The following is a 14,369-nucleotide window of genomic DNA, read 5'->3' on the forward strand; positions in this document are numbered from 1 at the left end:
TCTTGAATGAATTTTTTTTTTAAACCATTTTCCATCATTTTCACTGTTTCAAAAATGGGTAAACGTTTCAGAGGAGCACGGGTACCCATTTTTTTCATCCCACCTGATCCCCCACACCATTTTTTACCTCCTTCTAGGTATGTAGTTTTATTTTTATATTCTTTTTTATTTATTTTTATTATTTTTCATAAAAAATGTTAATTTATTGTTATTATTTTTCATAAAAAAATGCTAGTTTATTGTTATTTTTAATTTTAGTTTTAAAATTTGAAAAATGTTTTCTACTTTATTCAATTTCATGTTTAAAATAGTTTTTAGTTTTTAAATATTGCAAAAAACATGAAAAGTAAAAAATAGTAAAAACTTAAAACTGTAGGAAAAAAACAAAAAACATAAACATAAACGAACAATAAAAATTAGACACAAAAAATAGACAATAAACCCTAAGCAAAAAAACAAACAATAAACCCTAGATAGAAAAAAATGAACAATAAACCCTAGAAAATAAATGAACAACAAACCCTAAAAATTCAACAAACAATAAACCCTATCAACACTAAACCCCCCTTCTCTCTCACACACACACACATACATGTTACCCTCTCTGTCATTATGCTCTCTCTCTCAATCTCTCATTACCCCCTCTCTCTCACACACACACATTACTCCCTCTCTCACACACACACACATTACCCCCCTCTCTCTCTCACACGTTACTCTCTCTCTTTCATTACCCTCTCTCTATCATTACCTACTCTCTATCTCTCATTATCTATTCTCTCTCTAACTCGTTATATCTAAAATTACCTACTCTCCCTCTCTCTCTCTCTATTTTAATCATGCATAAAAGTTTGAATGTTTAAATTTATATTTCTAAATGTTGTATTTAATTATAGGATTCTTTTGTAAAAGTTATATGTTTAATTTATGTTTAAATTGAACTTTAAAATGATAATGAATATGAATGTGCTTTTTTGTGTGTGTGAAAAATAGGGTTCTTAAATTTGATAATACTCTAACTATCACTATTAATCCTCACTACTTCCTAACTTAGCCCAATCTCTAAAGATATACTATATATTCACAAACATGATAAAATGTCATATACTTTGACTTAATAGTGGAAAGAGAAACCACAACCTGTCACCTACTCATCCAACTAATTGCACAACCACATAGACTAAATACATAGTCAATGTTAGACTTCCTAATGTCAACATCTCATATCCAATTTGAGTTTACAAGTCCCTATATTTTTAATAACATGTCAAACAATCCTACTACTAAACTTTCTTCTTTCCAAACTTTGTTCTTTGAAAACATGGTTGTTGAAAACATGGGTTTTTATCCTTCTTTTAGATTATTCCATGAATCACCAATCATTTTAGTGATCTCCCTATCCTTGCTAGGACGTGATGCTTTCAATTGTCTATACTGCTCAGCAAAGAAAAAATTGTAGCCATTCCTATTTTGCTTTGAAAACATGGTAGTTGAAAGCATTTTTTCTAAATTTGAGTCATTGAGATGCTAGATATTAAATTCCATCAAGTCCAATGGCTACCAAAGTGATAGATTTCCACTAAATGTTAGCTCTTATTGAAGTAACATTAAGTGTTGTTAAAGTGTCATAAAAAGTTGTCAAAGTTTCAACTTGTCATCAAAGTGACATTATTGGTGAAGTATCCCAATTGTTTCTAAAATGTAAATATTATACTAAATTTCAACTACTCCTAAAGTCCACCTTCTACCAATGTCGCAATGTGCATCTAAAGATGTTTTTGAACTTAAAAAATATTACACTAAATGTAAAATTATGCCTCAATGAGAAATAGAATGTCATGTGGAAAGAATCTCTATATTTAATCATCCATGTATCCTCACATATATACATTCCAAATATATAAAAATTATATCACTATTGTCATCCTAATAATTTATTGAATCTAAATCATCATTTAATTCATTCTTGTAATATTTTTCTTGCATTCATTTTTATGTGGATTTTCTTGACATAATTATAACTTATCTTAACATAGGATTTATTGAGAGACTTAGATCTCACTTTAGATTTGGAGCTTTGTCCTTTTTCTTATTTTCTCTTTTCTTTATCCTTTTATCTTCCTCTAATAACCAATGCATCCTTTAAAAAAATTAGAGTTTTCTTTTTGTTTTAACTCCTCCAAGAGTAGAGAACCTACTATTTATTCAAGCTTCAACTTAGTCTAGCACTACTATTTGCGATCACTAAATCATCCCATGATTCTAGCAAAGAACACAACAAAGCAGTACATGTATTGACAAGTTCATAGATATAATGACTTTAATGGATTTAGTTAAAACTGAAAGAGAGTAGTTGAATTGATTCCTATCAAGTTGAAAATATAAAGTGGTAGCCTAATTGAAGATAATGGTTAAATATTGCAAGGGTGCTAAATTGTAATTCCATGGAAGTTACCTTCTTTGAAAAGATGAACTACACAACGCTACCATTAAACTATGATTAGAAGCCTCTCATGACAAGATTGTCAACTATTATGGGTCCCAAAGTACAACTATCATAGGTATTGTAATCATCCATCTCTCTATAACAAACATACAAATGTACCATGATGGCCCAAAATGCCAACTAAAAAAAAATCTTAATCGAGAATGAGCCCTCAGTGGAGTCTAGAGGAGATGATTATTGATTATCTATATCAGTGAAGTCAATTTATTCATTATCTATTCTCTCTCTCTCTCATGATTATTTTTATGATTTTGATGGAACTTATACTAATTCATCTTTAGATGTTAAAAAGTATTGTTTGAGTTGCATGGGTATTATGATGTTTTATTTTGTAGAATATTTCTTATACTTTGATTTAAGTGGATAATATTTCTTAAATGATACTTATTATTAAAATAGACCCACCTATTAATAATATAGATCTATGTGAGTTTCCTTTTTTTATATTTAAGTTGGTAAATTGTATTTAATTATAAGTTTTTTTGGAAGGTGAAATTTAAATTAAATAGTAATTGTAAATTTTCATGTTTGTATATATATGTAGATTATTTTCACATAATGGATGAGTTTGAGATAGATGAGCTATTAGGTCTAGCACCACCTCCACCTCCACCCGATTAGTTGAGGCAGACCATTAGGAGAAATATTGACTCTTTGATTAGAGATATCCATACCATTATACGTGAGCCTCATCCACCTCTGCAGTTGTTATGCCTTGTAGATAGTATGCAAGGGATTGTATAGTCTATACAGGATTTAGATAGCGAGTTGGATAGCTATCGTAGTTGGAGGGAGGGATTGCATGCATTTTACGCTGATGGCCTAACATAAAAACAAGTCAATGAATTAAAAATAACAAAAATGGATTTGAAACAATATTTTGTGAACCCTAAGACATGTGAAGAGATAGATCCAAAGAAGCCATGGATCTCAATTCAATGGTGTAGGCACCCAGGCATAGCTAGACACTTTTGGGAGAGGTGGTGGATGGTTTTTGACTATCTACCACACTCCAATCATGAGGTCCCCATGTATTTTTTGAAAAAATTATAGGCCAAATTTGAATTGGGAAAAAACCCAATTACTTTGATATTAGATCATTTCAGGGGGTCAAGAGAGGCATGCCCCAGGATAGGCCGGGGGTGAAATTGAGTGACAAAGTTAGAAACCTTGTACACGATGATCCCTTGGTTCCTCTTCCTGCACTAATTGTTCTAGCACCTGCCCATCATCGAATAGTGGATTCTGCTCTTGGTTCTTTGAGTGCCTTTTTGGGCAATTTGGTACAACAGTTGCATGAGGTGAGGGCTACCTCCAACTTAGCACATGCTTGCATGAGTTGTGGGAATGTATGTACGAGTCCATAGAGTGAGGCTGCCCCTGGAGGAGATGGTGATTTTGATGATGCTAATGTTTCCCATGGTGGTTATGATGATGTCGAGGAGGCTGCACATACTAATGTCATCTCTTCATATGTTGATCTCCTATGGGTAGATGATGATCAACCTACAGAGATACAAATTTATTTATATAATTTACAATACAATATTAAATCCCTTATATATACACATATGAACCATAACATGAGTCATTTTTTTCTGAACAGAGGATGGATCATACCACGTCATTGAGGAACCGACATCATGTTACCTCGATACCTAGATATGTCAGTGCCCCATTTGCGGTATACACTTTCATCTAGATACATTGTATTGATATGTACATTTAAAATAAATAATAAGATTTTTAATGTAATTATGTGTACGATATGTTTTTTCAATTTTGTAGGGTGCTTCTTGTAGCACTGAGGTGGGTAGTTCTTCACGTGACTCATTGACTACTAAGGCTCAGCCTCATATACCACTAGTATGTTTTTCATCCATTAATTTAAAGTGTTTATACTAATTTTTATGTATAGCTCTTATTCATGTTCATTCTCTTTTGCAATTGTAGGCTCCTGGATTGTTTGATGGTGCATCACATGTATGCCTTCACCCATCAATTACTTTTCCTACATCACATGTATGATTTTCTACGATAAACTTGTAGTCTATGTATATACTTTATAATTTATGTATATATATAAATTTGAATCATGCTTTATATATGTTGTTCAGGTCGATACCACTACCAATATTGGTATGGCTATGGGATTGGGCTAGATGCAAGCATCTATTGGTGTTGGAAATAAGCCATACCCAGACCGATAATGGACTAGTCCAAGAGGGGCCAATAGCTCAGTGGTAGAGAACTCCAGCAATGTATGGAAGGTCCTAGGTTCGAGTCCTAGCTGGTCCATGTCTCAACATGGTATCAGAGCTAGGTCCAGGCTAGGAGCCCCAAGCACACGAGAGGTGTGGCTTAAGGGGGTGTTGGTGTTGGAAATAAGCCACACCCAGACCGATGATGGACTGGTCCAAGAGGGGCCAGTAGCTCAGTGGTAGAGCACTCCAGCAGCGTATGGAAGGTCCTAGGTTCAAGTCCTAGTTGGTCCATGTCTCAACACCATCGACATTATCATTTGTGGTGATGATTAGAAAAATAATTTCTAATTTGTTTATACTATGTACCTGGCTTTTATAGGGATTATCAAAATTGATGTACAATGTTTTTTTTATAGGACTTGACTACAACCACTTTTCTTGTTCATGATAGTGGACCTCCACATACCAGTGAGGGCATTGTAGAGCATAGTCGTATCGTAATTTATTTTAAATTTTCAGTATTTAATTACTTTATAAGTGAATTATGCAAGTAACTTCTTCTCATGTTGAATCTTCTTCTCATGTAAAATATTTTAATAATGTATAGGAGGGTGGAGACACTAATACTAAACACACACAGGATGGTGCATCTCAAGACCACATGCAACATGATGATTCATCTTAGCCACCTTGATGTGGAGTGAAGAGGACTACAAATGAGATGCATGAGAGTTCTTAGATTATATTTTTTAGATCGTGTCATGTTATTGTATTATGGACTTTTTATGATGACACTTGTTATGTTATCCTGGGACTTGCTATTATGTTATTTTGGACTTGTTTTAATGTCATTTCCTTGTTATTATTTTTTTCAGAACTTGTTATTATGTCATCAAGAATTGTTATGTGATTATATATAGGACTTTTTATTATGTCATTTCGTTGCTATTATGATATCAGGTCTTGTTATGTAATTTGGCACCCTCTAGTGATTATATGTGATGTTGTTTTGTGATTTGGTGCCCTCTAGTGATTATATATGATCTATTTATGACTTTATATTTTAACATTGTGATTGACCATCTCATAGTGCAACTGTTTATAATTCAATAAAATAATTATCCCAATTTACAATAACATCCTATTCTTAAAATAATAATAAAATCAAGAACTTACAATTAATCTATGAAGAGATTATGATAAAATAATTATATCATAAATAATTAGAATGATTGTAACACAATTACAATGTGTACAAAATAACATTAAGAAGAAGATAACTAATACAATGTTGTTTATGAAACCAAAATTGTATCAAATGTAGACAAATACAATGTTAAAGGGACAAAGAAAAACAATTATTATAATTAAATATAAAAGAGTTCACACAATTAACACAAACTTACATGCATATAATTTTGATTCATCCTAATGTACCATCTGCATCCTCTCTCTTCTGCAATGCGTCTATGATTGCCTCATGCTCTTCTACTGAAAGTGTCCACAATACCTGATGCAGAGCATCATGAAAAACCAACCAAGAACCCCAATAAATCATGGAGTTCAATCTTCAACACAATATCTTCAATATCAGAGGCATAAACATATTAAAATTTCTCATATTGTCATATTACTTTCATCCAAATCCATTCTAATTTCATCCAACAGTCTTTATCAAGGTACTAAAACATCAAGCTTGTATACCATATTGATTTCAAGGTAATATATCGTATCTCAATAGTCATACTTTCATGCATGCTACATGGGTTAATTAATGATTTCTCAAACATATCCAATCATCTATACCTTTTCAAACCATTAAACATCATTGTTCATTGAAAGAATCCAATTCACTATCATCAAGGTGATTGTGATTCACATGACAGTTTTCTATACCTGCACTCAGTCATTAATAAATTCCAAATCCGAAATGATTAGGACAATCACTCTAGTGGAGTATTATAAAAATTTATTAAGAACAACATATCCAAAATTATTGATTATCCAACTGTGAAATAAAAAGTTATCATCTCTACACTAAGACCAATTTTGACTGTCATAAATCTGGAAAATATATGATTGCTGCCTGCTAGGGCATCATATTTCACAACAAATACTTAACCAAACAAAAAAAAGACCATACTCAAATGAAAGCCCTCTGAGTCTACTTTCATAATATGCAAGCCATTATTTTTTTTAATGGTGAAATCACAAGATAATTATAAACCCTTTCCAACAACTCCATTTAAGACAACTTAAAACTGGTTTTCACCAAAACCTTCATAATTTTCTCAAAACTTAATGAAATCAACCCAAACCAAAGGAGAAATAAATATTAATCACACATATTTCCAATTAATCCATTTAGAGTTCATAAATCATTAATATGCATCCATACCATATGATGCAACATGACTATTTTTGAGGAAATCTAGAAGTTGCAATCCATAAAATATCCATAACTTCTTCGTTTCTCAATGAAATCACTCCAAAACAAAACAAGAAGGAAAATAATTCAAGATAATATCTAACCATGATAATTATACATATTTTATAGGTTGTACAGGTCCGTACAAGGCCTGGAAACAACAAAGTAACAATGGAAACTATCAAAATGGCAAGCTTATGAATAGACAAATTGTTCAAAATTGTTATCCTCCTTCTCATCCCTCTTTGGTTTGACCAAATACAACCTTTTATATCCTCTTAGTAAGTTTGGACCTTATAACTACCTCTAAGACCTTTCAACTTCCCATTTTCAACTTTTAATGCAATTTTACATTATTGTATTTTTGCCACTTTTCATCTTTTTGACAACTTTTTGTGACATTTTCACATAATGACTCCAAAACTTGACAAAAAACTTATAAACATATCAAATAACCCTTAAATTACCTTTTACAAGCATTTATGCCCTTTCATGGCATGTTTACATCATTTGGACTCTTTGACCCCACTAGGTCCTAAATGGACAACTATGCAACTTTTACACAAATGGCTCAAGTAGCCTTACATTATGACTCCATTGGATAAAAATAAACTCAAATACATACATATATTCCTTACAAGTCATAAATGACCCAAATATAATCAGATAGTGACCTTGGACATCCTGATTGTGCTTCTACAATGGGGTACTCCTGCACCATACTGTCGGCCTTCAAAAGTTTCCAAGTCTCTTGGAAATGAGGAATACGGCCTGCAAGAAAAATTAGACCAAAAATGTTCATCATTTTTTAATTTCAACATTTCCTCTTTGTTTCTCTTTGTCTCTTTGGATTCTCTTGATGCCTTTGTTGCGTTTTTTGTCTTCTACTTCAATCAAAACTCCCATTAATGGAGATCATAATGGCTGCTCCTCAAGATGCTGCTCCAAACATAAGTCCACCCTCAATGCTGCGCCAAACTCACCAACTAATTTTCCTCACCTAGGAGTCCTTTTCTTGCCTCTCTCCCCAGGTCTTTTGGCAACCCACTAGACCTCCTTCTCAGGCCCCTTGGACCATCTCTTATGGCCCCATAATAGACCTTCATGTCTGCCTACTTGCAGCTAGTGGATATACATTTGCAACCACAACCATTAGCAAACCAAAATACCAATCACTTGCTCAGCCCAGACCTTTTGTTGAGCTCTGATACTAATTTGATGCAGAGCATCATGAAAAACCAACCAAGAACCCCAAATAAAACTTGTAGTTCAATCTTCAACACAATATCTTCAATATTAGAGGCATAAACATATTAAAATTTCTCATATTGTCATATTACTTTCATCCAAATCCATTTCAAGTTCATCCAACACTCTTTATCAGGGTACTAAAACATCATGCTCATATACCATATTGATTTCAAGGTAATATATTGCATCTCAATAGCCATACTTCCATGCATGCTACATGGGTTCATTAATGATGTCTCAAACATATCCAATAATCTATACCTTTGCAAACCATTAAACATCATTGTTCATTGAAAGAATCCAATTCACTATCATCAAGGTGATTGTCATTCACATGACAGTTTTCTATACCTACACTCAGTCATTAATAACTTCCAAATCCAAAACTATTTGGCCAATCTCTTCGGTGGAGTTTTAGAAACTTTATTAAGAACAACATATCCAAAATTCATAAAGCTCCAACAGTGAAATAAAAATTTATCATCTCTGCACCGAGACCAATTTTGATAGCCATAAATCTGGAAAATGTATGCTTGCTACCTACTAGGGCATCATATTTCATAACAAATACTTAACCAAACAAAAATAAGACCATACTCAAATGAAATCCCTCTGAGTCTACTTTCAGAATATGCAAGCCATTATTTTTTTTCTATGGTGAAATTACAAGATAATTATAAACCCTTTCCAGCAACTCCATTTAAGACAACTTAAAACTGGTTTTCACCAAAACCTTCATAACATTCTCAAAACTGATTGAAATAGACCCAAACCAAAGGATAAATAAAGGTTAATCACACATATTTCCAATGAATCCATTTAGAGTTCATAAATATTTAATATGCGTCCATACAATACGCTGCAACATGACTATTTTTTCAGGAAATCTGGAAGTTGCAATCCATAAAATATCCATAACTTCTTAGTTTCTCAATGAAATCACTCCAAACCAAAACAAGAAGGAAAATAATTCAAGATACTATCTAACAATGATAATTATACATGGTTTCCAGGCTGTACAAGTCCGTACAATGCCGGGAAACAACAAAGTAACAATGGAAACTATCAAAATGGCAAGCTTATGAATAGACAAATTGTTCAAAATTGTTATCCTCCTTCTCATTCCTCTTTTGTTTGACCAAATACAACATTTTATATCCTCTTGGTCAGTTTGGACCTTATAACTACCTCCAAGACCTTTCAACTTCCCAATTTCAACTTTTAATGCAATTTTACATTATTGCATTTTTGCCACTTTTCATCTTTTTGACAACTTTTTGTGACATTTTCACATAATGACTCCAAAACTTGACAAAAACCTTATAAACATATGACCTTTTACATGCATTTATGCCCTTTCTATTGGCAATATTACATTATAACAGACAATGAAAGATTGTTGACATTTCAATAAGGATATTGAGAAGGTTGTTGATGATTATGGACATAACTGATTAAAGATGTTTTACTATCTTGATATTATTATTTTGTCATTGATGTCAAGAAATTGATTTTCTAATTCAGTATGATGTTGCCATATCTTGAGAAGTATGATATGAAGATTATAAAGAAGTTGGTAAAAGACACAGGAAAGAATATGATGAATAAGGGGATAAGTTATTCAATGGGCAACTACTACCGAGTCAAACAATGATGAGATCATGATGTTTTAGATTGTTTTAACATCATACATATGTGGTAAAATATAAAGGTTAATACTATACTATGTTACCAGGCAAAGAACCTAGTCGGTAAACCCTAAGGAACCTAGTCAGTAAACCCTAAGGTTATCGCTATCCGTTAAAGAAGGCAGAATGTCTACCGGTGAAGTTTAGTATTCACCGAGTTACAACCGAGCTATAACAGAATGCATTAAATGTTTACATGTGATATTTAATGAAGGAAGATGATGAGCTGGAGTGAATTAAATGATTGGTAAACCATGTATGAAGATTGTTAAAGAATCTATGGTAAAGAAAGATCGGCAGGAAGATCTACAGCTCAGATTGAACCGCAATACCCTAACACAAGTTTCAAGGTAAATATGCAAGTTCCAAGGTGGGGTAAAATGTTTTCACATTGAAGAATACATTGAACTTGGACAAGATTGAAGATCTGATGGCTATGATTGATCATGGAAAATGTGATCAATAAGATTAAGCGGTTAGAAGATTGTTTATAAATAGGAAACTATTGATAAACAATGTATGCGGGCAAGTGTATGCACAGGGATGCTACATAGTGATTACCGAGCACAGAAGCTTGAAGACCTATTAGAATAACAGAGTATAGATGCCCAGTAGAGGGACAAGATAAGTTCTATGTCTAGATTGTATTGAACAAATAGGAATCTGCTTTAGCATTTTAGATGTGAAGTTGTAGATAGATTTTTATTACTGTTATTTTATGAAAGTGACAGAAAATCTCTTAACCAAGTGGACTTAACAGTCTTGTATGTAAATCCTCTAGCAAGGTGACATTCTTATTGAGTGTTTGAAATCATTTGTCAAGGTCACTTCTAACAAAGTGAAGATCCTAACAGATCTGAGGGAAATCCCTTAACCGTGTCACATCTAGCAATGTGTTTGTAATCTTTAACAGGATTTGCTTTTAACCGAGCATACTCTAGAAGAGTAGATTTCTTAGTGGGTCCGAAATCCCACAGTGGTTTTTCCCTATTTGGGTTTCCACATTAAATCTAGTGTTATGAGGTTTATATTGTTCATATGCTTTTGAGTTTGCATTTTTGACAGTTTTTGGTTATATGACTGATATATATGTTACCAAGGTTGAATATGATGTTTTTATGGATGATTAAGTTTGTATGATTCACCCCCCCCCCCTCTCATCTTGTTGGCTATTGGATCTGTACTTATATTAAGTATCAGAACTATCGATTGGTATCAGAGCTTTGGACTCCGAAAGGAAAGTTTAAAGGCACTTGAGTTAAAGATCCAAAGATGTATAAGAGGCATGCACCAAAGCTGAACAAGTCAAGTTTCTCTACATGGTAGAAAAGGATGAAGCTACATCTATTAGGAGTTGGAGAATATGCTATATACTATCTGGAGAATGATTTTGTTGCATCGAGCACCTATCCATTGACTATGGAAGAGATAAAGGCAAATCAAGAACATATTCAAGCAATGATTGAAATAACATCTGCATTGACTGACTCAGAGTTTAATGATCTAGAAGGATGTACTGATGCAAAGGCAATGTGGACTAAGCTCATATCTGTATATGGAGAAGATGCACATGTTCAAAGAGAAAAAGTAGATAGTTTAAGAGGACAACTTGAATTTATGAGGATGAATGAAGGTGAGAACATAACCCAGTATAGTACAAGACTAAAGGAGATTGTAAATCAAATCAAAGGAGCAGGAGGAACTATTGAAGAAAAGGATGTAACAAGTAAGTTGTTAAGAACCCTTCTACCTGCCTATGCAATTTGAGTCTCTGCAATCAATGAATTGAGGTCTGTACCTAATATGCCAGTTTCTTTGGATGCTACTATTGGTAAGCTACATGAATTTGAGTTAAGTAGTTTTGATAACAGTGGGTCATCAGTAAATAAAGTTGAATTTGCATTTAGTTCTTTTCATCTGAATGAATCTAATGATTACAATGAAAGAAAGTATAAGTACTCTGAAGGGGATCACAGTGGAGCAAGTGAAATATTTTAGAAGAACATGGAAGAAGTACACAAACTGTATGAAGAAATCAGAAAGCAAGAAGAGTTTGAAGCACTATTGGCCAAAAGGTTACCAAGAGGCAAAGGTAAGTATAAAGGAAAACTACCTTTGAAATGTTTCAATTGTGATAAGATTGGACATATGGCTTCTAACTGTCCTGACAAAGATTTGACTGAAAAGAGAGATTACCGAGATGATAGACAGAAAGATAACCCTTACAGAGGACACCGAGACTTTAGAAGAAGAGATAGAAAGACATGCTTAATAGTTGATGAGGAATCTAATGATGATAAATCAGATGAGACTGATACAGAGGAAGTTGTTTATGTGGCTATCAAGGATGGATCAGATGAAGAAAGGTATGAAGAAAAAGCCCTAATATCTCACATAAACACTAATGATTCTTGGATTATAGATAGTGGATGCTCACATCATATGACAGGAGATAAACACAAGTTTGTTATGTTAGAAGATTATGATGGAGGCTATGTTAGATTTGGTAATGATGCACCATGTCCGGTAAGAGGTAAAGGATCCATAACACTTCTTGATAATGCAAGATGCAATGATGTTTATTGGGTTGAAGGTTTGAAATACAATTTGTTGAGTGTAGCATAGCTAAACAACACAGGTTACCGAATAGAATTTCAGAAAGGAATTACCAAAGTTCATGATAAGAATGGAAAGTTAGCTGCTACCGGGACACAAACAAAAGGTAATACATTTCACCTTGATTCAACTCACAATAAGTGTTTGTATGCAAAGATTGATGATACCTGGTTATGGCATAAAAGGTTTTGACATGTTAATTTTGATAATCTGATCAAGATAAGTAAGAAGCACCGAGTAAGAGGTCTACCAAGTCTTGAAAAACCTAAGAATGTTATATGCCGAGGATGCCAGATGGGTAAGATGACAAGATCAAGCTTTACAAGTAAGTCCTACACTTCTAAGGGAATTTTAGATCTTGTGCACACTGATCTTTGTGGTCCTATGAAAGTTTAGAGTTATTATGGTGATAAATATTTCATATTATTTGTGGATGATTATTCAAGGATGATGTCAGTAATGTTTTTAAAAGAAAAATTAGAAGCTTTTCAAATGTTTAAATGGTACAAGGCTAGAGTTGAAAATGAAACAGGAAGGCAACTAAAATTTCTTAGATCAAATAGAGGAGGAGAGTTCACATCTGATGAGTTCAACCTATTTTGCAATGATCATGGTATAAAAAGACAAGTCTCTGCACCGAGAACTCCACAACAGAATGGAATAGTTGAAAGAAAAAACAGATCTATTGTGGATTGTGCTAGAACACTGATGATTGAAAAGAAAGTTCCACAAACATTTTGGAGAGAAGCAATAAGCACAGCTATTTACACCTTGAACCGAGTTCAATTGAAGAAAGGTACTTTGAAGACACCTTATGAAATCTGGTATGGCAAGAAACCTAGTGTAAGTTATTTTAAAATCTTTGGAAGTAAATGCTATGTTCATAAAGATGATAGAAATGGCAAGTTTGATCAGAAAAGTGAAGAAGGAACATTTCTAGGATATTCTTCTAGAAGCAAAGCTTTTAAATGTCTGATCAAATCATCTAACAAAATAGTAGAAAATGCAAATGTGAAAATTGATGAATTTGCAGAAAGAAATGATGAAGGAAATTCCAAAGAACCAGAAGACTATGATGGATTTGTCTATGTGCAACCGAGAAGTCCTATCGATAAAATTGTTGAAGAAAATGAAGAAAATATCCAGTTACCGAGTGATGAAGAAGATCATACAGAGCCTACTGAGCCTGTATTAGCCAAGTATGTCAGAAGACATCATGCACCAAGTCAGATTATAGGAGATAAGAATGATCCAATGATGACAACGAACAAACTAAGACAAAACACATGTTTGATATCTGAATTTGAACTGAGAATAGTGAAAGAGGCATTTAACAGTGAAGATTGGATAAATGCTATGATAGAAGAGATTGATCAAATCAAGAAGAATGACACATGGACACTAGTCCCAAGACCGAAGGACAAAAATGTAATCAGTACAAAGTGGATCTTTAGAAACAAGCTAAATGAAAAAGGGGAGGTCATTCAGAATAAAGCAAGATTAGTTTGCAAAGGTTATGCCCAAGAAGAAGGAATTGATTATGGTGAGACTTTTGCACCTGTTGCTAGACTTGAAGGAGTAAGGACATTGTTGGCATATGCTACTTTCAAGAACTTCAAGGTATATCAAATGGATGTCAAATTTGCATTTCTGAATGGAATATTAGAAGAAGAAGT

This window comes from Cryptomeria japonica, chromosome 5, assembly GCF_030272615.1.
Source record: "Cryptomeria japonica chromosome 5, Sugi_1.0, whole genome shotgun sequence".
In the NCBI taxonomy this organism is placed as follows: Eukaryota; Viridiplantae; Streptophyta; class Pinopsida; order Cupressales; family Cupressaceae; genus Cryptomeria; species Cryptomeria japonica.